This window comes from Ursus arctos, unplaced genomic scaffold, assembly GCF_023065955.2.
Source record: "Ursus arctos isolate Adak ecotype North America unplaced genomic scaffold, UrsArc2.0 scaffold_5, whole genome shotgun sequence".
Lineage (NCBI taxonomy): Eukaryota > Metazoa > Chordata > Mammalia > Carnivora > Ursidae > Ursus > Ursus arctos.
In genome coordinates, this window is record NW_026623067.1 from 75798430 (window position 1) to 75823044 (window position 24615).

The window sequence follows — 24615 nt, forward strand, 5'->3', positions numbered from 1 at the left end:
AACTTGAGGGACCTGTCCTCACAACAAATTAATAAACTGACAGCCTGGTTAGAGACGTAGCCTGTCTACAGGCACAAACAGGCTGGATGGGTACATGAACGCCAGGCCCAGGAGTTTCACTTCTTGTAAATGGAAACACTGGCTTTCTGATCCTGTACAGTAGTCATATGAGCTTCATTACTATGAGCAAAGCTCTGGGGGATAGATGGGCTCTGGAACTGCTGACCAGTGTGCTTTCTAGGCCCACAAGGCTTCAGGCCAGACCATGGATAGCGGCAAATTCCCTAACACAAGTCCACCTGCAAAGCCTCTTAAGACCTTAAGTAATTTATCCAGCAGCCTTGCTTCCCCTGTATTCTGCTCCTGTGGTCATCCCTTCTAAAGGATCCCTACCTGGTTCTCATAAGATCTAGAAGTGACCTAGAAACGTGAAGTGAAGAATTAAAGATAAAATCCAATGAACACAAAGGGACAGAAAGTTCATGGGGGGAAAAGGGAATAAAGGGGGGAGAAAGGAAAAAATTTGAAAAGAAAGTTCATGGGAATTAAAGTATTTGCAAGCATTGGTGCTAGGAAGCAGACGCTGTGCTCCGAGCTTGCCAAACACCATCCCATGAAATCCTGAGAAACTGTGAGGCAGGCACTACTTTTGACAATTACTCCATTTCACAAAGGAGGAAACGGAGGCTTAATGAGACGAAGCCGTTTGAGCACACTTACTTACACAGCGGACCAGTAGTGGAGTGGGGCTGAGAACCTGTAGCCTCCAGCACGGCACTGTGTTGTTTGTGCACTTAGCACGCTTGTTCTTAAAAACCAAGCATGCATTTTGCACTTACTACATGGCCAGGGACTGTTCTAACCACTTTACCAATACCGGCTAATTACTTCCTCATAATAAACTTATGAGTTGGGCCCTAAAACATCCCCGTTCTGAAAAGGAAACTGAGGCAGACAGCAGTAACTCACTCAAGATTATACAGATGGCAGATGGTCTAGGCAGGATTCAGATCCAGGCATCCAGCGCCAGAGTCCAGCTCTGTCTCCATGCTTACTCTCACCGGGTTCCCCGGGGAAAACTGAGGAAGATGCCAATCTTAAATATTCATTTTAGTGCTATTGTAAGTGCAGTTTTTCAGAGGGATGGATAGAAATACTGTAGAAAGACACCTCTGATAGCCTATCATTTCTCTTCATTACATGCCAAGCCAAAAAACTGCAATTCTTCTGTATTTAAGAGACGTGGGCCAAGTAAACACCACAGCGTACGATAGGCCTGGGTATGTTTATTCTTAGGAAAGATAGCCAAAGAGGGTAACAAATTTAATTCTACATCTTTTTCCCCTCATTACTACAGAGGGAATAAAAGGACACTTTTTATTTCTGAATTTATAAATCCTGGTAGATAAAGATTGGAATACTTTTGAGAAATCTAAGATGAAGCAAATATTCCAGAGTTTAATTTAAGGGACGGTTTCTCTTAGAAACCGAGCAAGTTTAATAGCAGAATAAAAGTTCTTTGAGCATAAAAAATCGATGTGGTTACCTCCTAATTTGCCTTTAAAAAAAAAACCCTAATGTGTATTTTTGTTAAAAAAATACATACTCTGTAAAACAAAAAACCTCAAAACAATACGAAAGAGTATTAAGCACAGTTTAAAGCTCCCAACCCTGCCTCCTCATTACCCAAAGCGGACCACTCTCAATTTTATGATTTCTTCATTTTCCAAGAATATCTGATCATATACATGACCTGGGCACACACTTTTTACCCCACAAAAAAGAATATGCTTTTCACATTATTCTACCACACTCCTCTCTGAACGTAACTTATCTTTTCATGGCATGATACACACACATTTACATACATGTTTATTTTCTGTTTATTATTTTTACCATTTTAACAATTTTACTTTTTTAAATTTAAAGTATATAATTAACATATTGGTTTCAATACTGGTTTCAAGTGTGCAACACCCACAGTGATTCGATAATTCTATCATTCAGTGCTTACCATGATGTTACTGCCACCATACAATGTTACAATATTCTTGACTATATTCCCCCCTTCGTACTTTTCATCCTAATGACTTATTTATTTTGTAACTAGAAATCTGTACCTCTTAATACCCTTTGCCTATTTTGTCCATTCCCCACCTCCTCCTCTCTGGTAACCACCAGTTTATTCTCTATGAGTCTGTTTCCACATTTTTTGTTATTATTTTATTTCTTTGCTTTTTTTTAGATTCCACATATAAGTGAAATTATATAGTAGTTGTCTTTCTCTGTCTCACTTACTTCACTTAACATAATACCCTCTAAGTCTATCTATGTTGTCACAAATGGCAAGATTTTAGTCTTTCTTATGCTAATACTTCATTTTATTTATATATATGTTATACACACACACACACACACACACACACACACACACACATACACCATATCTCTTTTATCCATTCATTGATCAGTGGACACTTAGGTTGCTTCCATATCTTGGCTATTGTAAATAATGCTGCAATAAACATAGGAGTGTATAAATCTTTTTGAATTAGTGCTTCTGTTTTCTTCAGGTAAATACCCAGAAGTCAAATTGCTAGATCTTATGATATTCTCACTTTTAATTTTTTGAGGAAACTCCATACTATTTTTTATAGTAGTTGCACCAATTTACATTCCCACCAACAATGCATGAGGGCTCCCTCTTCTCCACACCCTCACCAACACTTGTTATTTCTAGATACCTCCTACTATAAACTAAACTTTTGATTCAACTTAAAATGGAACTTGCAGATCCATAAATTATAGACTTTTATTAAGAATAATACTTAGGGGGGGCGCCTGGGTGGCACAGCGGTTAAGCGTCTGCCTTCGGCTCAGGGCGTGATCCCGGCGTTATGGGATCGAGCCCCACATCAGGCTCCTCTGCTATGAGCCTGCTTCTTCCTCTCCCACTCCCCCTGCTTGTGTTCCCTCTCTCACTGGCTGTCTCTATCTCTGTCAAATAAATAAATAAATAAAATCTTTAAAAAAAAAAGAATAATACTTAGGAATTGATTTGGTAAAAATAACACCCTCTGACTCATACTGTAAATGTGAGGGGAACTTTTCTATTTAAATAATGAGAAAGGCCTTCACTGGTTCCCATACCAATTAAACAATCCAATTCAGGCCTTTTGAGCCAAGGTCTAAAAAGTTAGCTCCATCCTGAATCTAGGTAGTCTCTTTAAGTCCTGGATTTCTTTTGTTCCCCTACAAGTCTCTGCTGTTTGATTTAGTTCATAAACTCTTTCCAGGGACCATCATATTGGAGGACAGAACGTGCTACTTAACCAGCTCATAAAATGGCACTGAACTAAAAGGAAAATTCACTATAACCTTTTCTTTCTTTCAGCTATTTATTCTCCTAAACAATCCAACCTTCTTTGCTTAATACAATTTATGTAATCTGGTAAGCAAACATAGCTTACTCCCCTAGCAATACTCCCTAGTCTTACACCTTATAAAATTCTCAACACAGCCCCCACTCAAACTGGGCTTGTTTGAAATTATTTTTATCACCACCACTCTACTCCATGCCTCCTGTTCCTTTGCTCCTTCACCACCACAAACCTACTTTCTCCAGTGCCTCCTTCCTTACGTCCTTGGAAGACTGGGTTAAAAAGAAAACAACAACAAAAGCAGGTGTTTTTTATTCTCATCCTCTCCACACAGTAAACACTTCTCAACTTGAGAAATGGCTTTAGGACAAATAATAATCCAGATCTAAATTATAAAATCCTTTGTTAGGAGCTCAGAAAAATCTAAGGCAGTGGCTCCTAGAACTTCTTAGACACACAAAGGCCCTCTAAGCATCTTAAGAGTATGCTTTACAAATCCTCTGCATTAAACAACTGGGCTTCTATGAATCATAAGAATGTTATCTCGAGGTATCTCATAGGGATCCGAAAGTAGAGATAAAGTACACTTGTGTTTGTGGACTCATAGGAAAACCACAAAATTTTTAAGAGAATTGTTGTGAAGTGGGAACCACCAACTTGGATTAAAACACTGGAGACAGTACAAATGAAAAGTGGACTTTGGACCCCCAGCACTAGAGACAGTAAACAGGCAGAGAGAAGAGGCTATTTGGTTGCAAATAAAACTTTTTTTTTTTTCCTTAATGGAGTATAAAGACTGACTCAGAAGGCAGAGCCAGGAGCCTACACTGTGAAAGCAGGAGCCAGAAACGACAGTTCCCAGGAGCAGGACTACACCCTAATGAAGAAACTGGCAGCTTGAGCCTGGCTGGATTTCTGGATTGCGGTCGGCCAGTGATTGCTATGTGCCTCCTGCTTTCCCCCCTTTTAAATGGGTGAGTTGACAGCAGTTTACCTATGTGTGTCCTGTCACTGAAAGTTGGGTTTTGTGGGGAGTGGGGGAATTGGTTGTTAAAGGGTACAGAGTCTCAGTTATGCAAGATAACTAAGTTCTGGGGATCTAATGTATAGCATGGTGATTATAGTTAATACTATGTTGTATACCTGAAATCTGCTAAGAAAGTATATCCTAAATGTTCTCACCACGCACAAAAAGTGATAATTGTGAGGTGACAGATGTTAATTAGGGTTGGTTGTGGTAATCATTTCACAATGTATACCTGAGTCAAACCATCATATTGTACGCCAAGAATATATATAATTTCTATTTGTCAATTATACCTCAAAAATACTGGGGAAAAAAATCTTTCCTATTCCACATGCTATTCTTGCAATGCAACTGACATTTCTCCCATCAAGAGATGATGGAAGTTTCCTTCTCCTTGAACAGAATTATGACTATAGCAGAAATGATGGTTTTGTGACTTCTGAAGATAGGCCATAAAAACTGGCTCACAATCAGTCTAGTTCCCTGGAGGGCTTGCTCTTAGAATCCAGCCGAATCCAGCCACCATACCATAAGAAAGCCAGAGCAGCCCATGGAGAGGCTCACAGGGAGAAAAACTAGGCCTATAGCCCCAGTTGAGTTCCTTGCCAATGGGCAGGACCAGCTTTGAATAAACAATCTTGAAAGTGGATCTTCTAGGCCCCAGCTGAGTGATGTTGCAGGGAGCAAAAACAATTTGATCTTGCCAAGCCCTGCTCACATTGCATATTGATGAGCAATGTAAATGACGGATGCTGCCTTAAGCCACTAACCTTGGGTCAGTTTGTTATGCAGCAATATATAACTGAAGTACCATCTCACTGCTTTCCCTGCATGCTGCCTTCTATTTCTCCTCATTCCCCATGAATTTTCTACAAGATAAAGCTGATCAAGTTATGTCCCAGATCCGCCCCGCCCCCCTTTTTTTGCCATTAGGATCTCTGCCACTAAACTATAATCGCTCCAAGGTCATGAATGATTGCTTAACTTTATAGTAGCATTAAACATTTACTGAATAGGGCAGCGGGATGGCCCAGTTGCTTAAATGTGTCTTTGGCTCAGGTCATGATCTCAGGGTCCTGGGACTGAGTCCTGCCTCAGGCTCCCTGTTCACTGGGGAGCCTGCTTCTCTCTCTGCACCCCTCCAACTCATTCATTCTCTCCCTCTCTCTCTCTCTCTCGCAAAAATAAATAAAAATACTTAAAACACACACACAAACTACTGAATAAATCAATTATCAAAATGTTTTGTTTCTGTAAGTTAAGTAGAATCTAAACTAGAGTCTTGACTTGTAACACGTAAATTGTGTGAAACTGAATTGCCAAATTAACAATACTGCTGATTTCCCTTTAATGAGCACAAGGACAAAAAATTTAAAGAATTCACTTTCAAATGTTAAAATAGTATGTACTTATAAATCGAGAGACATTCTTGATGAAAACATCTTATGACTAAGAAAATATGGTGTGAAAAATTGACACATAATTCTTTATAAGCAGAAAATATACTGTTTTCCCTAAACCTTAATAATCTGATTTGGTAAGTCTAAAAATAGTTCTGCTTTGTCATGTAAAAGTACAAAATTATAAGCAGTTCTTAATATCCCAAGTGTAATATTTATTATTACCATTTCTGAGAATTTCCAAATTTTCTGTTAACGTAAATATATATTTTCTTCTGAATATTCCTTTATTCCTTCTGTTAGTACACAACTACTCCCAAATTCTCTCTGTAACAAATTATTGGTATTTGTCCTTTTATCTTTTCTTTTTCTTTTTGTTTCTTAGTGATTACCTCTTCCCAAGGCAGATTGTTTTTTTATTATTTATGTTAAATTTTTATAAAACCCACTTCCTCCGAGGAGTTTAAGGTACTTGGCATACAGAAGATTTTTTGTATCTTATTTGTTTTCATGAACATCTTCCAAGCCTTGAAACAGCAAAGTTAGGGGAAACCTTGGGTCAGTTTGTTATGAGCACAGAGCAGGGGACAGATCAGCAAGGTCAAAAGTGAATAGGAATTGGCTTATTTGTAGAATAGTGAGATCTCAGGGAACTGTGAAAATAATTAGGTTCAAACCACAGTCAACTTTATAGCGCTACCCTTGGGAAAAGAAGGTGTCCCGATCTCTCATTTTTAAGTTGACTGCAGGATCCCTAGTTCCAAGCTACTCTCCTTTAGCCAGTCTCTTCTATTAGAAATTGAGTAGTAGTCCCTGGTCTTTGTACATTATGCTGGATTTAGACAAAAGTAAAGGCAGAATCAGCCTGAAGGCCATGATTTTCTCTTCATTTACATTTATTAAGAAATTAATTGATATATGACTTGGGGAGGTGACAGTGCATTTGAAATAAAAGGAGGCACAGGAGACAGTGAAGAGACTTCCATGGGTTTCTGGTAACAAGACCTCCAGGAGGAAGGCTGGCAGGTCACATCTGTGAAAGTGGGACCTCAGACACTTCTGAATGGGGACTGAGAGTTAGAACTAAGCTGCTTTAAAGATAGTGAAGAAAAGTGGTATTTATCACACACTGATTTTGTGGGCAAAGACTCCTTCAAAAAGGCCACATCTTTGGCAAAACAAAATTAGAACATTCAGTGTTCCATCTGGGCCACACAAGAGCTATCCAATATTTCCATTGTAGAGACTGTGATTTTTCTAGGAGAAATGTTCAATAGGGAACAACAGCAGCCGCAACAATGACAACGATGCAAAGTATTTCAACAGCTTCTTTAAGGTGGTATTAATGACCACGTGAGAATTGGTTGGGTAAAACACCAAAGAACTTTTTCATCCTCTGGCAGGCATAATTGAAATTCTTAAGTGCATGTTCAGTTTGATACATTTTTACATTTACACAAGGAATAAACTTCTTACAACCAATACAGCTTCCGTTGGAAACTTCCAAGAGGGGTGATTATAGGCTACTCAGCTTCTACTTTAGCCGTAAGGATAGTAAGGAAAAGGAAGACAGAGAACATATGTGAAGCAAGCAAGAAAAAAGAAAAGCAAAAAAAGGAAAAGCAAAGAGTTGTCCCAAAATCTGCTTGAGAAAATGGGTCTGCTTAAAAGAGTTTCCATAAATGGAAAAGCTTCAATTCTTGCAGTACGCTCAAGCACAAATGCTTTTAGTGTCTTACAGAGTTAGAGGAGGTAAATGGAAGCAAAACTTCAGGAACAAAAACTACATACCATAAAAGCCCTGAAATCTCTTTTCTTATAAAGGGCAAGATTCTCATTGTAAAGTCTCTTCATGAACACTGAATGGGGCAGAGAAAGAATCAGTTGAATCTTCAAAATAACTCCCCAACTCATCAATGAATATTAGTATCATTCTAAAGTATATATTACAAACAATATTGTTCTAAATAGCTCTAATGAGAGCCCCTGGTATATAATTTTGTGTAATTCCATTACGGTTTTTGCTTTTTCATACTGTTCAAATGCATTATAATTGATCAAACACACATATATGGTAGGATTTAGGGTCTTCTACCATGATGGTGAACCACTATTTTTAATAGCTTTTTCTCTGATTATAGTGGTAACCAATGTTTATTTTTACATACTAGGAAAATCCTAAAAAGTAAAGATTTAAAAAAACAGTCTATAATGCCAACTCTTACAAATAACTGATGTTAACATACTTATGTCCTTAACGAGTATTTTTTGAGCACCTACTTTGTGCCAGGCCCTTGTCTTAGAATAAAGACACAGTAGAATTTCCATCCTTCCAAATGAGAAGGGGCAGAAAATAACCCTATAAACAAATAAATATTGAATGCTATAATATAATATGAGGAAAATAAATGAGGCTAATGTGATAGTAAGTAAATGACAGGTAGGAAGAGGAAAGAGCTTAGGTTAGCAGGAAAGGGTGGTCACTTTGAGAAGGTAACACCTGTGTGGAGAACCAGTCGATGATCAGGAAGCAAGTGCGACAAGATCCAGGGGAAGATTGTTTTGAGAACAGGGACCAGAACAACCAAAGTCCCTGGGGTAGAAATGATCTTCTGGTGAGGGAGAGACAGAAGAAGGCCCGAGTATAGCGAAAGAGGGGCAGAGTTGAGGGAGAGAATGTTGGAGAGTTGGGTGGGGACCTCACTGTGTAGGGTCTTGGAAGCAATGGAAAGGAATGTGGACTTCATTTTGGTGTGATTTCCATCATGGGAGTCACATGGTCTCTTTTAGAAAGAACACTCCTACTGCTATGTGCAGGTTAGATCAAGGAGACAGAAGAATAAACATGGGTGTACCTGTCAGGAGGTTGTTGCAGAATCCAGGTGGCTTGGATGAAGGTGTGCTAAGATTCAGGATGTGTTTTGGGTAAGGGAGATATAAACTACTAATAGAATAAAGAAAAGAAAGGGACAAAAAAGGGGGGGGATCAAAGATGATTCCTAGGCTTCTGGTCTAAACAATTCATATAGTGGTTCTATTTAATGAGTAGTGAAATTTCATATATAAAGGTAATTTTATCACATAGTAAGAATACATTGTCAAAACTTCCCATTTTTCATTAGCTACTTATAAAGCTCAGAAACATAATTAGCTTTAAATTATAGTAATTGGTATTTGAGATTTCTGACATATTTTTCTTTATCCAACTAAATAATTTCTGATTTCATTGTTTATTTAGGGTCCTATTTTTGAGGTCAATGCTAGGTTTACTTTTTTTAAAATAGTATAATGTTATTTATTACAAATAAAAGTAAGTTTGTTCCTAACCAAAAACATAACTTGGATCCTGACACTGAACAATATTTATATCCATTGGCCACCTTTATTTCTTCTTTTGCGACGGCTGACTTGGCTCCTGTGCCTTTTTTTAAATGTGTGTATCTGTGTTTTTCACCATTAATTTAAAAATATACTTCTTTTAGATGTGGTATATATATACAGTGGAATATTACTCAGCTATCAAAAAGAATGAAATCTTGCCATTTGCAATGAAATGGATGGAGCTAGAGAGTATTATGCTAAGTGAAGTAAGTCAGTCAGAGAAAGACAAACACCATATGATTTCACTAATATGTGGAATTTAAGAAAGAAAATAGAGAAACATATGGGAGGGAGGGAAGAAAAAGGAGGAAAAAGAGAAAGGGAAATAAACTATAAGAGACTCTTAAAAGGGGGCACCTGTGTGGCTCAATTAGTTAAGCGTCTGACTTGGTTTCTGCTTAGGTCATGATCTCGGTGTCCTGAGATCCAGCAATGTGACTGGCTCCGTGCTCAGTGTGGAGTCTGCTTCAGATACTGTGTCTCCCTCTCCCTCTGCCCCTCTTCTTGTTCCTTTGCCCTCTCTTTCTCTAAAATAAAATAAATACAATAGATATATTTTTAAAAGAGATAGACTCTTAAATAGAGAACAAACTAAGGGTTCATGGAGGGACGTGGGTGGGGGATGGGCTGCGTGGCGGATGGGCTGCGTGGCGGATGGGTATTAAGGAGGGCACTGGATATGATGAGCACTGGGTGTTATATGTAAGTAAAACATCACTGAATTCTACTTCTGAAACCAACATTACACTGTATGTTAACTAAATGGAATTTTAAATAAAGTTTTTTTAAAAAAATAAAAATAAAAACATACTTCTTTTTATATTAAAAATAACCCTTAGTCTGCATGGAATTTTGATTTGTCATTTATCTTTCCACTTTCGTTTTGATGTTTTCTTATACAAGAAGTATTTTATTTTTACACAGATTTATTACTATTTTCTTCATGATTTTGTGTGACTATAATGCTATCCCAATATTTACTTTTTGTATGTACCTTTTCAACCTATTTGAAACGAAGTCAATCATTTATGAAATGGGCTTTCATGGGCTCAGGTCTTAGGGGTGTGGTTGTCTGCTTTCATTAAATAACTGTATTATTCCTGGCACTTCCACTTTTGAGTGCTCTCTCTCACGGGAGTTTCACCACCAACTTACTCAACAGGTCATGGCACCTAGCACAATAAGTGATGCTGTCATTTCATCGCTACATATCCCAGAAATGAAATCATCAAATAAATTCACAACATCGGGGTGCCTGGTGACTCAGTAGATTAAGCATCCCTTCAGCTCAGGTCACGACCCCAGGATTCAGGGATCAGCCCTGGCAGTCAGGGCTCCCTGCTCAGCAGGGAGTCTGCTTCTCCCTCTCCCTCTGCCCCACCCCCCAGCTGCACACACAAGCATGCTCTCTCAAATAAATACATAAAATCTTTAAAAAATTAATTAATTAATTAAAACATCGAATCAATTCATTAGGAGTAAAAGCAAGACAAAACCAAGCAAGCAATGAAAAAGAGCAAGAACTAAAATTAAATACTCATAGAAAAAAAAACTAATGGTTTATTAAATAGATCAAATTGCCACATAGGGTAAACATTTATGCCAAATATTTCCACCAAAAGGAACCAGGGATTTCTACATAAATGCTTGACTCCAGGTCTGAAGAAGGGAAAGGACAAGATAATTTGGGATATTTTATGCCAGAAAACAACAATGTGCTCAGTGTTGAAAGGTCATACAAGTAAGAATAAAAGATCCAGCTTGAAAACCTCTTACTGGAAAGAATTCCCCCCAAAATATGAGTCCATAGTGATGTTTAAGAAAGAGAAAGGAGGTAAGAGAAAGCTGTTCTTTGCCAAAGAATTTCAGCTAATTAACACAGAAGGGGGACTTCTGGTTTCTGGTCTGGCATGTAAGGAGCTTGGAAGTCATGCCCTTCCAAGTAAAAAGCTGAACTGAAAATCAAAAGTTCTTCTTATCTAGCAGAGAAGTGAGGTCACAGGGCAAAACACAGACTCAAAAACTGGAGAGATGGACAGACAAAGAAAATCACAACCTATTACAGCAAACTCCATGAGCAGAAACCTCTGCGAGAATGTGTCAGGATAGGAACACCTAAACCAGAATTGATGAATTATTATGGGCTAAGTGTGAACTAGTTTTAGAATTAAAAATTTCAGGGGTGTCTAGTCACAGGGGGGCCCACAGTTTTGTGAGTTTTACATCCAGTATTTCTTACAGTGAATATTAAAGAAAAATTCCCATGTGCTTCCAGCAGGAGGGCAAAAGGAACCATTTTGAAATAGGTCAGAACACTCTGTTCTTTTTTTTTTTTTTTTTTAAGCTTTATTTATTTGTCAGAGAGAGAGAGAGCACACAAGCAGGGGGAGTGGCAGGTAGAGGGAAAAGCAGGCTCCCCGCTGAGCAAGGAGCCCCATGTGGGACTGGATCCCAGGACCCTGGGATCACGTCTGGAGCCAAAGGCAGATGCTTAACTGACTGAGCCACCCAAGCATCCTGCACACTGTTCTTCTTAATGAGGCCTGCCCTCAGGGGCAAGTAGTTAATCAGAGCCTAAGTGACCTGGGGAAAGGGAAATACTCAGTTCCAGACCACTCTAGCCATCCTGTCCGTCTCAGGGGCTAGAGGAGGACTGAAGAACACTTGCGAAGTTCACAGTCTAGGGGCACAGGCTCATTAGAAGATTGAACTGAGGGGCACATAGGTGGCTCAGTTGGTTAAGCATCTGCCTTCAGCTTAGGTCATGATCTCAGGGTTCTGGGATGGAGCCCTGCATCATACTGGGCTCCTTGCTCAGTGGGGAGTCCGCTTCTCCCTCTGCCTCCCCCCCCCCCACCCCCGTGCCCTCTCTAGCTCAAATAAATAGCTAAATAAATAAACTGATTTGTTTTGTTTTGTTTTAAAAAAGGAGATTGAAACTGAACCATGGCACTGTAGAAAGCTTTCCAGTCCCTCACACCTCACTACCATATCACTCAAGTCTTACTTACTGATGTTTCTTTCACCTAATACATCACGTCTACATTTCAACAAAAACTACAAAGCATACTAAAAGGTGAAAACCACAGCTTGAAGAGACAGAGGATCAGAGCCAGATTCAGGGGATGCCTGGGTAGTGCAGTTGTCAGGCATCTGCCTTCAGCTCAGGGCGTCATCCCGTCGTTCCGGGATCGAGTCCCACATCGGGCTCCTCCGCTGGGAGCCTGCTTCTTCCTCTCCCACTCCCCCTGCTTGTGTTCCCTCTCTCGCTGGCTATCTCTGTCAAATAAATAAATAAAAAATCTTTAAAAAAAAAAAAAAAAAAAAAAAAAGAACCAGACTCAGATATGGCAGGGTTGTGGGAATTATCAGACCGGGAATTTAAAACTACAATTCCTATGCTAAGGGATCTAATGGAAAAGGTAAACAGCATGCAAGAACAGATGGGCAATGTATCCAGTGAGACAGAAATTCTAAGAAAGAATAAAAAGAATTGCCAGAGATCAAAATCCTGTAAAACAAATGATGGGCTCATTAGTACACTGGACACAGCTGAGGAAAGAATTTCTGAGCTTTAGGCAACGTCAATAGAAACCTCCAAAACTGAAAAGTAAAGAGAGAAAGACTGAAAAAAAAAATATCCAAAAACTGTGGAACAACTACGAAAAAATATAATCTATATGTGGTATAAATGGATTACCAAAATGAGAAAAGAAAAAGGAAGAAAAAAAATATTTGGAGCAATAATGACTGAGCATGTCCCCAAGTTAATGTCAGACACTAAAACACAGATCCAGGAAGCTCAGAGAATACCAAATAGGATAAAAGCCAAAAAAACACAGAAGGAATAATAGAATTAGGATTTTTTAAAAGATTTATTTATTTAGTTTAGAGAGAGAGAGAGCGGGCTTAAGTGGAAGGGAGAGGCAGAGGGAGAAGGAGAAGCAGACTCCCTGCTGAACTGGGAACATGACATGGGGCTCCATCCCAGGACACTGCGATCATGACCTAAGCAGAAATCAAGAGTCAGTCACTTAACCAACTGTGCCACCCAGGCACCCAAACTAGAATTTTTTTTTAATTAAAATTAAAACAAAAAGTCTACACTTGATAAATTTGTCTTTTGAAAAAAGATTCTATATAGTGAAACAAAAGTGTCTTTTTTCAAAACAGATAGCTTTTCCTGTCAAGGTATAAAACAGTATGAATATGGGAAGAAAACATCTTATTTCTTTTCGGTTCAGTCTAGTGAAAAACAAGGCACATCAAAGATACAGAGCCTCCTCCCTTAACCAAAGTAACAACTTTCTTGTGTATGTTTTGTGATCAGTGTAACAAATCTAATGCAGACCCTGAGCCAGGACTAGGGGTATGACTGATTCACTGCCATCCCCACCAAGACCCCATCCATTCACCAGATTGGTCCTGACTGTGTGTGGCAGGCAGTGTGTGTGCCCACGGCAGGGTGCGGTGGAGGCAGAAGTCCACTTGGCAAAGAGAAGGAACCTAGAGAGTCAGATCAAATCCTCGTCAGGAGTGATGCCTTTCTTTCCGCAGTTTCCACTTTCCCGTGGGGAATTCCTTCTGCTGGCCACAAGTGTCAATGGAGAGAACGAAAACCTGAATTATACGTGAGCAGACTAAAGACAGAGTCTGAAGAACCCCATTGAAAGACCAAATAAATGGCCTCGATGATTTCTAATTTCAGGTGACTGATGGAAAACAGAGCTGCTCTGTGACCTTACAAAAAACAGTAAATAACAGTATTTCATCCATCTGGCTCTCTTGAGCCAGAGACCGTGGCTTTTTTCCTCACCATAAGTGGTCAGTTGCTACCATCTTTTACTACTCCTTAAATTCACATACGAAACAATGTGACTTTGCAGCTCCTCCCGCTGAGAGGTGGAATTTATCTGCCTTCCCTTTGAATGGAAGCTGGCCTTGCGACTTGCTTCAAATGATAAAATGCATCAAAAGCCATGCTGTGGGGGCGCCTGGGTGGCACAGCGGTTAAGCGTCTGCCTTCGGCTCTGGGCGTGATCCCAGTGTTCTGGGATTGAGCCCCACATCAGGCTCCTCCGCTATAAGCCTGCTTCTTCCTCTCCCACTCCCCCTGCTTGTGTTCCCTCTCTCGCTGGCTGTCTCTGTCTCTGTCAAATAAATAAATAAAATCTTAAAAAAAAAAAAAAAGCCATGCTGTGCTAGTTCTAAGTATAGGTCTCAAGGGACATTTCATGCTCTTGACAGCCTGCCGACATGAAAAAGCTCAGGCTAGCTGCCTGGGACATCGGACCACTTAGACCAAAAACAAGCACTGAGGCCGTTCTAGTTTAGCCAGTCTCGGCTGACCTAACTGCAGACACATGAATGGGCCAAGCCAACGCCAGAAGAGAAGTCGGGCTCAGCCCAGCCAAAATGCCAACTTGCAGAATGATGAGCCAAGTAAAAGGCTATTGTTTTAAGCCACAGAGTTTAGGGGTGGTTTATCATGTAGTAAAAGCCAAGTGCTACACTACCGTCCCTAGTGTTGACCACAGTACCAGGCACTTAGAAGGCACACATCAAAAGTTGGATAAATGTGTTGTTGAATAAATTAATTCATCTACTGTAATGCCCATAGTGTGCCAGCATTGTGCCCAGTGTGAGGACAGAGAGAGAACAGACATGGTCTCTGCCATCAGAGAGCTAGCAGGCTAGCAGAAGAGACGAACGATTAGGTGGTATTTACACAAGATAGTGTAGCAACCTACTGCTAGTGCTATGCTCAGGATAACGTGGGAGATGCCCAGACTCCAGAGGAGGGGCAGGGTCAGCGGGAGCTCCTTGAGGAGGCGATACATTGGCTAAGTGTTTAAAAAAAATGGCAAAGTGACCAGATGAAGTGGTGGTGTTGTGCGTATGTGCATACAGAGAGAAAAATGTAGAAGGCTACACACTAAACTGCTCAGGAAAATGGGACTGCAGCGGGGGAAGGGCAGATGATGAACTTAGTGTGGCTCTGCTACCAGCTGCATGGACCTCAGCTCTCACTTCAGCTCGGAGTCTTCATTTCCTCATCCACAAAGTAGGACCCGAACTGTGCTTGGCACGTGGAGGTGTTCTAAGTAATGAATAAGGTAACCTACGGAAAGCGCGTGCCCGGTGCCAGCATGTTCTCGCTAATCAAGCCTGTCTATTATCATTGCGTTTGTTGTCTTGTTATCGCAGGCACATATCTCTTTGGATTTACATATATTTCAACAAAGTAGAAAATAAATCTTTGAAAAATAAAGTGATCACTGAACACTATAAATATATATGTTAACCTTGAAAAGAAGCAAATTCTTGACCAGAATCTTTATGTTCTGTGCTTCTGTAATAAATCAAATTAATAAAATAAAAGTGGAGAAAAGGTTTTCCTTTTCTCCAAGTATAAATTTAGGGTGTTGTGAAACTGTTTGGCGCACACGTGGGATGGCAAATGCCAAATCAGACCAAAAGGCGATATGCCAGGGACATAGTTGGAGAGATGAGGCAGAGCGAATAGCAGGAGCCGGGTCACGAAGGACCTCACATGTAGAGCAGAGTTTCAGGTTCATGCCACAGACGATGGGGAGCTATGGTGCCTCTTATTTGGAATTGATGTAAGCAGCAGTCCTCTTAGAAAACAATCAAAATATTATTTGAGTAGGAGTAAGACAGCACCCTTTCATTTATTCAGCTTTGCCCAACAATAATTTTTGGATGCCTTCTATAGATCACGACTTTTCCAGGATAGGCAAATCCAAATAAGATCCAGTTTAGACTCTCAGAGGGTTTCCAGGCTAGTAGGTAAGATAGCCTACTACCCAGCTAGTAGGTAAGATTGCCTCGGAAGCAAAGGTTACAACTCAACATACTAGGCTGTAAGTGGAAAATGAATCAATTTGTGTGGTATAAACAGTCAGGACGACTAATTCTGGGAAATGGGGAGGGGCAGGAATGTTAAGGATGACAATGCGGGAAGTAGGATTTCAGTGGTGTTCTGAATGAAAAATGACCTGTCTCTGTCCATTTCTGGGATCTAAAGTTTCTCTACAGGCCACCCCCTTCCTATAACCCTCTCCATCATGTCAGAGTACCATTTCCATTTCTAAGTCTGCTGCCTGCCATTACCAATGTGAATACCCTGGGCACCAATTATCAAAGAAGTAATGCAATTATTTATAATATTATATAAACTGGACCCAACAGAATTAAATCACAAACACTGCATATTTAGATTTACCCCATTCCTAAGTCCCAGAGGTAAAGCTGGCAACTTTTCATTTTTGTTAATGGGACCCAAATTTATAATAGCTCTCTAAAACTCATACTAACCAACCACACGATTCAGCAAAAATCCAAACTGATTACTTTGAACCCCATGGCTCTCAATTTCATAAGTTTGAGTTTTGTTCAATGTTAGATCACACATTAAAAGCCATATTATGATTTATACCATAAAATTTGGATTTTTGATAAAATAGAAATCCATACCGAAAACTTTCAAGCAAAATCCAACATGAAGGGGCGCCTGGGTGGCACAGCGGTTGGGCGTCTGCCTTCGGCTCAGGGCATGATCCCGGCATTATGGGATCGAGCCCCACATCAGGCTCCTCCCCTGTGAGCCTGCTTCTTCCTCTCCCACTCCCCCTGCTTGTGTTCCCTCTCTCACTGGCTGTCTCTATCTCTGTCAAATAAATAAATAAAATCTTTAAAAAAAAAAAAATCCAACATGAAAAACTTTGAATAACTTTTATTATTACATGATCTCTATAGTCGGTTCAACAAGAGCAGCCAATCCCCAGGCTTAAGCAGCCACCAAAGATGGTGGCACACAGTGACCCTTCATATGTGGGACTCTCACCAGTGGATCCATATTTTCCAGCTTTATATTTGTGTTCAGTCTGTGTTCACCTATACCACAATGTGCACTTCTATTACATTGATGGTCTTTGAGTTGCTCTGCCAAAATTTACTGCAAGAACAGGTATACATTAAAGAATAGATACTATGGGTTTTCTTATAACACAAGAAAACTTTCTCAGCAGTTATCAAATTTATGACTAGGTTGGGAAAGTTAAACCATCACCCTCAACATCTACTGATCCTTTCTTGCCTTTGTAAAGCCTTTCTCATCAACTGCACATTTAGACAGGCAGGACTATAGATGAGATTCATATAAAATAATGTTCTTTTCGATGACTGAAATCCTCTAAGCTCCTTTACGATGATCTCTTATGAAAACATTTATCTCTACATATTCATGTGCCCCACTGAAAGCTACTCCAAGTGGTAAGAAAACGGTTCCTAAAAATAGACTTGGAACAATCTATTCCAGTATGCTGTATATATCCTGTGTGATTCTCATATTTGAATACTCTCAGTGAATGAGAGCCACTTAGCAGCTCTTGCCCAATAAGTAAGTTACAGAACTAGGATTTGAACCCAGCCAGTCTAGCTCCAGTGTCTGTGCTCTTAACCACCACTTTATATGCCTCACTACCACTGAAATTGAGGCTGATACCCTAAACGCGTGGGAAGTCGTATGTGTAACTATTGTTATTTTTGTTTGACTTGAGATATGCATATGTAATATGTAGATATATGTGTGTATATACATATATCTGTGATAGATTCATATAACTGTGACGTACATTATACATTCTGATAATTAAAAGAATCAATAAATGAAACAATAACAAAAAAGAGACAAAACATTACAAGTAAATTAAGAAAGTAAAAAATACAAGCTGTATTTCTGGAATACGTTTTCTCTGATCTACTATGGCTATTTATTTTGTTTTGGTGAGCAGTTTTGACCCATGATGAAGTAGTATAAAAGTGATAGCAATCAATCAGATCTTCCGCAAAGAAATAAAAGAAGAATATCACACTGAATGTTAAGATGAAATACTGTGGAGGCTCAATTAACCTTCTAAGAAATCTAGGAAACAAAATAATAATAATAATAATAATAATAATAATAATAATACTGACAATCAAGGAACAGCAAGAATCCCTTATTTCATAGAAGGCATACCCAGCACTACACATTTAACAACCACATCCTCACATGGGTCTTGGGGCACCCATGTATGAATTCAAGTGCCAATATGAAGACTCACTGTATTGATTGTATGGGAAAAGTTCTGTGAAACATAGGAGATGCTTGCCTAGCATGTGAATTAATTTGCCAAAAGAAAACTTTCTTAATGTATTACTACATCAATTTGGATATGAATATTTAGCAAGTTAATTTTGGATAAGAATATAAATAAAACAAAATTATTTGGTTATAACTGACATTCTATCACAGTTGGTGAGAGCTTTATATTCAAGTAATAATTGATATGAAATTCCTTAGAGGTCAATTATTCTTCTCCAATAAATAAAAATATTCATAAAATGAAACAGGAGTAGCATACTGATAAGCGAATTTAACTCAACATCTCACTATAATGAAAGCAAGATTTTTGTAATATTCACTGAAATTTTTATTATATTTTGCCAGAGCAGAATCTTACTTTCCACTGTTCTTTATTAGTATTATTTCTCTAGACATTCACAGAAACACAATACAGGTCAACAGGAGTAGGAGTAACAGGACCTCAGACAGCTTGCAAGTCCACCTTGTATTTGCGGAGCAAGGGGGAGGAAGAGGAAGGTAGCTGTTAGGGTTATAAGAGGTCTGATCTGACTAGCAAGCTTCAGCCTCTACTTGGCCTCACCTCATGAACCTACAGCAGTACCCTGCGAGGAGATTACAGCATAGTGTTAACTCAGAAATAGACTTTCACGTGAAACTTGGGGTCATTGTAGGGCCTCGTTTGTCTGTTGTCTTGGGGAACTCTGCGACCCACAAAACTGTTCACGGGAATGACTCTGAATGTGACTATTAGTAACCAAAAAAAGGACGTTTGAAAAGAATACCAGGAACTTTTTCCAAGTGCCCTGGAGACTTGGGCTCGATGCAAGGAAGGCATCTCTACTCTACACTCCAGGAGCGTCCTCTTGGGAAGATCGGGACAGGCAGGGAGCTTCTGCCACCACGATGTACCCTGGGAGCATGGCTAAGAGGGAAACCCAGGAATTGTCTCCTACAAGAGCTACCTACCATCAGGAGTAGCAGGAAAAAATATTAGGCTACACAAAACTTGTGCCAGGAGGTGTCTATTCCAACATGATTCATTGTTAAGAGAAAAATAATTCAGTCACCAATAGGCATAATGTCCAGGACAAATATTAATCATTAAGCTTTTCATATATACCATATCAAGGAGAGTGAATACATTTTTCCTACATGTTGTAGGTTTAGAGACCCAGAAACTCGAAGAGGCTTAAATCTGTTACTGAGCCCCTAAAACACCTAGTCTACCAGGAGTACATCGCCCCATGGAAGGAGGTTAATCTAGTATGTTTTGAATTTGTGATGTGCTGCCAACTGCTATCATTCCTCATCTTCCTGGGGGTGGTGCTCATCTGCTGGCATCTGTGTGGGGAACCACTACTCCCTGTTCTTAGAACATATGATCTGGGTAGAGTTGACCACCAGTGGGCTGTCCCTGACCCAGATCTGGCCATAATACAAGGTTTCCCCTGCACAAAGTGGTGGATTCAGGGACGGGGAGGCCACCCAAGCAACATCACTGGGACTCAGAGGGTCAGACCCACGACTTAAGCAGAAGATATCTGCAGGAACACGTCTCTTCCTGAGAAGGCGAGCTGTCAGGGCAACGTAAGTTGGAAGCTGCTGGTAATGCCCCTTGCCTCCACATGCACAGAGTCTGCTGACAGAGAGGAGAGGAGAGTCCAGAGCAGAAAGAGAAAGGGAAAAGCACAGTGTTTCTGATGACACTAGGCAGACCCTTGGATCCTGTCAAGTCTGAAGCCACATGCATCCCTGGATATTGCAGACATTTGAACAATAACTTTCTGTCTTGTACAGGCAGGTTTGAGCTAGCTTTCCTTCCTTCTTTCCTTCCTTCCTTCCTTCCTTCCTTCCTTCCTTCCTTCCTTCCTTTCCTTCCTTCCTTCCTTTCTAAGATTTTATTTATTTGTGAGAGAGAGAGAAAGAGAGAGAAAGAACACGAGTGGGGGAAGGGGCAGAGAGAAAGGGAGAAGCAGCCTTCCTGTTAAGCAAGGAGCTGGACTCAGGGCTCCAACGGGACCCCAGGATCATGACCTGAGCGGAAAACAGATGCTTAAACGACTGAACCACCCAGGAGCCCCTGAGCTGGCTTTTCTATCACTTGAAAACCTGAGAATCTTAACTTACTTGCCTGTATTTCTATTTACTTGGATTCAGCAAACACTGATTGAGGACCTACTGAGGGCCAGGCACTGAGCTACCTGCGTATGTTACAAATATGAATGAAACATAGTTGCTGATCTCGTGAGCCTTCTGTGCTGGGTCCTAAATCTAACTTCTAATGATTCTCTACAGGTTAGCAAGCCACGTGCTGTTTTGAAACCACAGATCCATGGATCTCTGTCCTGACCAGAACAGCCTCACTGGACCAGAACAGTCATTTTGAAGGACAAGGAAAGGGAATAACACCCAATTGGTAAGCTTTAAAAAAAAAAAAAAAAAAAAAAGCCATAAAACTGGCAGTATATTTTTACAGTCTAATAATCAAGAAAAAAATTATCTTTGAGAAGCTATTCTATGAGAATCAGATCATCTAAAAACAGTATTCTAGAACATAATAGTAAATACTTTATTCAAAGTTTACTGTGCCCAAAATCACAATTAGAATAAGAAACTCATCCTAAATTTAGCTGAGTGTTATCAATGATGGGGATAAAACAAATGAACCTAGAGAACATGGCTACACAGTAAGTTAGGAGTTCATTTTAATAGTTTTGCATTTAAAATAATGTACTTTGATACTATTAATCAATACTCATTTTCAACCCAAAAATACAGGAAGGAACAGATTACCTTCTCAAACAGATTTAGGGTTACTTTGTGCATCCTATGACAGCACGAGTATTCTGGAAGACCCGATATTGAAATGCTGCAGGGCATTTACTTTTAACAAGTGAAGAGTCACATTTCCTCATTAGAATATAGCAACACTTTTCATAAAACTACATGAGAACTTTAAGAGGAGTAAAAAAAGTGTGACCTTTTCCAAAGATCTCATATTAGCCTCACTCACCAACTATAAATAAAAGTAACACTTTGTTACAAGTATTTTCAGTAGGTCATAACGAAAAGATAAAATAGAATTTGCATTTCACTTTTATAGAAGTAAATCTGGTAGGAATCTCAAGGCCGTAGTGCAGAGCAAACTCTAAGTAAAGCTGAGAAGTAAGTAAAGTTTTGGCTTCTCACTTTCCTGAGCTCTCCGTTGTGTTAAACTATTCTTCACGTACCATATACCCGTCACCTCCATTCACCTGGAAGTTCTCCAAATTCTAAAGGTATTTCTCTCCCTTTGACTGAGTACCCACAGGGAAGAATGACATGCTCACACTAGCTTGAAAAGCAATTTTCTTGAAGTGGGAGGGGGATAGGAAAACTTCAGTATATTTTTAGTCTATTTCATCTCCCCATCCAGAGGCAATATGACCGAGTTGTACCAAGCAGGAATTTTGGGGTTCGCCTCCCAAGGACACCGTGAAGTCAAGGTCAGTGAATCAGCCAAACCCATCGGAGTGTGCACTGCCATTAAGAAGGTTAGGATCTTCTTAATTTGTGCTCTGCATTGCTCTTTACTTTCCTTTGTCCACAGTCTCCTGGTAACAATTTCTTTAAAAGACCAAACCTTACCCAACCTGCCCTAAATGAAAGAGATTTTTTCACACTCCCTTCAAGCGCTCTTTATTCCAGGTACAGTTGTGAGAACAGCCAGCCAGCCTCTGGACCCCACAAGGAAGACCAGACGGAAACCAAGAACCTGTGCTAAATGTCAGGACAGGTCCCTCCTGCCAGGTCCCAGGCCTTGACACACCTTATTAATTAGCACAGAGCAACCTCAAATTATAATTCACAGCAAGATGTTAATGATTAATAACAAGCTTAATGTGTTATGGCTCAAACACAAGCCAGTATTATATTTTAAAAGAACAAAGCAAGGGGATGGAATAGTACGATGAAATCTTAAATGCCTAGATAGCTTATAAAATTTTTAGACCAATAAGGCCCTCGAATCAATTTAATTTCATAACATTGATTCCATCTGTAATAAAGGAAAGTTGGCTTTTGCCAACAACTGGTAAACTACCCATATCCAGACATCTCTCCCTATTGTACCATCTGATACTCTTCCCCATGAATCATAATATCCACCGATACTTGTAGTAAGGTCCTCCTTACCTAGTAGATGCTAATAAATATTTGTGAAGGGGTCATAGCATGAGGCGAGGAAAGGATGAAAATCCAGGAAAAATATTAATAGGTAGAAAAAATAGATAATGACCTATTTTCAGTATCTACCAAATAACAGATGCTACATTAAAAAAAATTAAATAATACTTAACAGGTCATTCAAAGAAATCACCTAAAAAGTGGTTTTAAATAGAAGTAAAATTATTTTCATTGTAAAACTAGTCAAAACCTGGCACATGAGGATTACCTGATAAGGGCAATTACAGCATTATTTGTAAGTTTACCAAGAATCTGAACTAATCAACACACAGCCTGAGGTCAATGTCATTTTTCCTTCAGGGAGCTGGGCCACTGACAGGGACCATCCAGAATTCAGGGATATTCATGTTCAGTAAATTCAGTTTTGACCACTTAGGTTTGCCCTAAGTGGGCACCTGTATTTCCCCATATAGGAGGATACGCTCTAGGCAAAAGCAAAATGGGATATCATTGGAACGATAAGAACGATACAATGCTGAGAGCCCCAATAAAATTCTAAAAAGTCCCCTAAACTCAAAGATAATTACAAAGCAGATTCATTTAGATTTTAAATATCTTTTCCTCTGAATATAAATTCTCAGAAGATGGGGACTTTTTTGCTCACTAAGTGAAGTACTTAATATGCTAAAAATATTCTCTTTACTCTTAACTCTTTGAGTCTTTTACCTATAAAATGAACTCTAGAATATGACTTCTGTCCTCTTTAGATTCCAGAGTCTTCAAACTATAGATTGAAAAAAGTGTTTTAGTACAGAAAGAGTCAGAGCTGGGTAACCAAATTTAATTTTCAGTTGAGGATGGTGAGGACTGGCCTATGGTCACAAAGAGGCAGAAAATGACAGCAGAAGACAAATCTACTGACCTTAATGGGGGAACTATTTCTTATACACCTACTGTGTCTCAGAATCCAACAATTCTTCCTCATATTCTGCTGCAGGTTAACACCTTTGGCAGAAGACAATTTCCTTGTATAAATACTTCATCAGCTCAAATGTTTGCAGACAAGCAAAACAAGTCAAAAGTACTTTTGCATAAATTCCCATTTCCTTTTAGAAGGGATATGCAAAATTTAAAAAGAAAAGAGTACGTAGGTTTACTGGGTTTACAAAATCACCCAACAGAACCATTCACAGACTATGTCTCTAACAAGTAAAGCACTAATTTGTGTGTGGTAGACTAGTGTTTATTACCATCATAACCTAGGTATCACTTTCAAGGAACTTTTATAAACAGTTAACTGATGGGTGTAAAATACTTTTCCCAAAGAAGCACAGCTTTTCAAAACAAATTACAACAGAACATTTCACAGCATCTTCTTTAATCTGGTGTGATCAACTTTGGGCAGACAGAATTGACCCTCTCACAAAACTATGGGCTCTCTGCCATAATGCAGATCCTGTAAACCCAGCAAAACTTACCCACTCTTTTATTGTGTGTTTTTCTGGAAAGCAATCGCCCTGGCAGTGACATTTCCCAGCAACCCTTGCATCTAAATGAGGCTATATGACTGGTTCTCTCCAGTGGAATGTAGATGCAAGAGAGATGTGTCACTTGGTAGCCAAGGTGGATGAAAGGAGGTTGTGTCTTCCTTTCTCCATCCTCTCTCATTCTTTCTGCCTAAACCCAAAGGACTCCAGGACTCCTAGGAAATAGCACAGTCCCAGAATGGAAGGACCTTGGATTCTAGGGAAGCTCAAAAACACACATAACAGATGTTACGTGAGTAAGAAATAAACTTCTATTGTATTAAGCCACTGAAATTTTGGAGTTTATTTTTTATAGCAAAACCCCAAGTAACACATTGACCTTACTAGGTAGATCCCTAGGCAAAACAGACAACCAGATGATAGTAACTGCCAATAAATGTGGCACAGAATACACACATTTTATGATTAAGTTTTTCCTCTGTCTAGCCTACTCCTAAGATCACAGTTGCTGGCTAGGCTAAGCTAAGTTGAACCCAAAAGCAAAAGTTCTTTGGTCAAGCTGAGCATTTAAAAGGACTTTTTATTCTACCAATATGGTGGGTGATAAGATTTACTGCGATAGCCC

At 39.5% G+C, this 24615-nt stretch overlaps 1 protein-coding gene and 1 long non-coding RNA gene across 13 annotated transcripts in view; one reads left to right on the forward strand and one right to left on the reverse strand.

Moving 5' to 3' along the window:
• MCTP1 (multiple C2 and transmembrane domain containing 1) overlaps window positions 1–24615 on the reverse strand; it is a 564253-nt gene that overhangs the window by 334785 nt on the left and 204853 nt on the right. The gene's annotated exons all lie outside the window — the stretch shown is intronic.
• Window positions 4216–22044, forward strand: LOC130542810 (uncharacterized). Its single transcript, XR_008957656.1, has 3 exons — window positions 4216–4354; window positions 20635–20755; window positions 21755–22044. It is a non-coding gene; the product is annotated as an uncharacterized LOC130542810 (long non-coding RNA).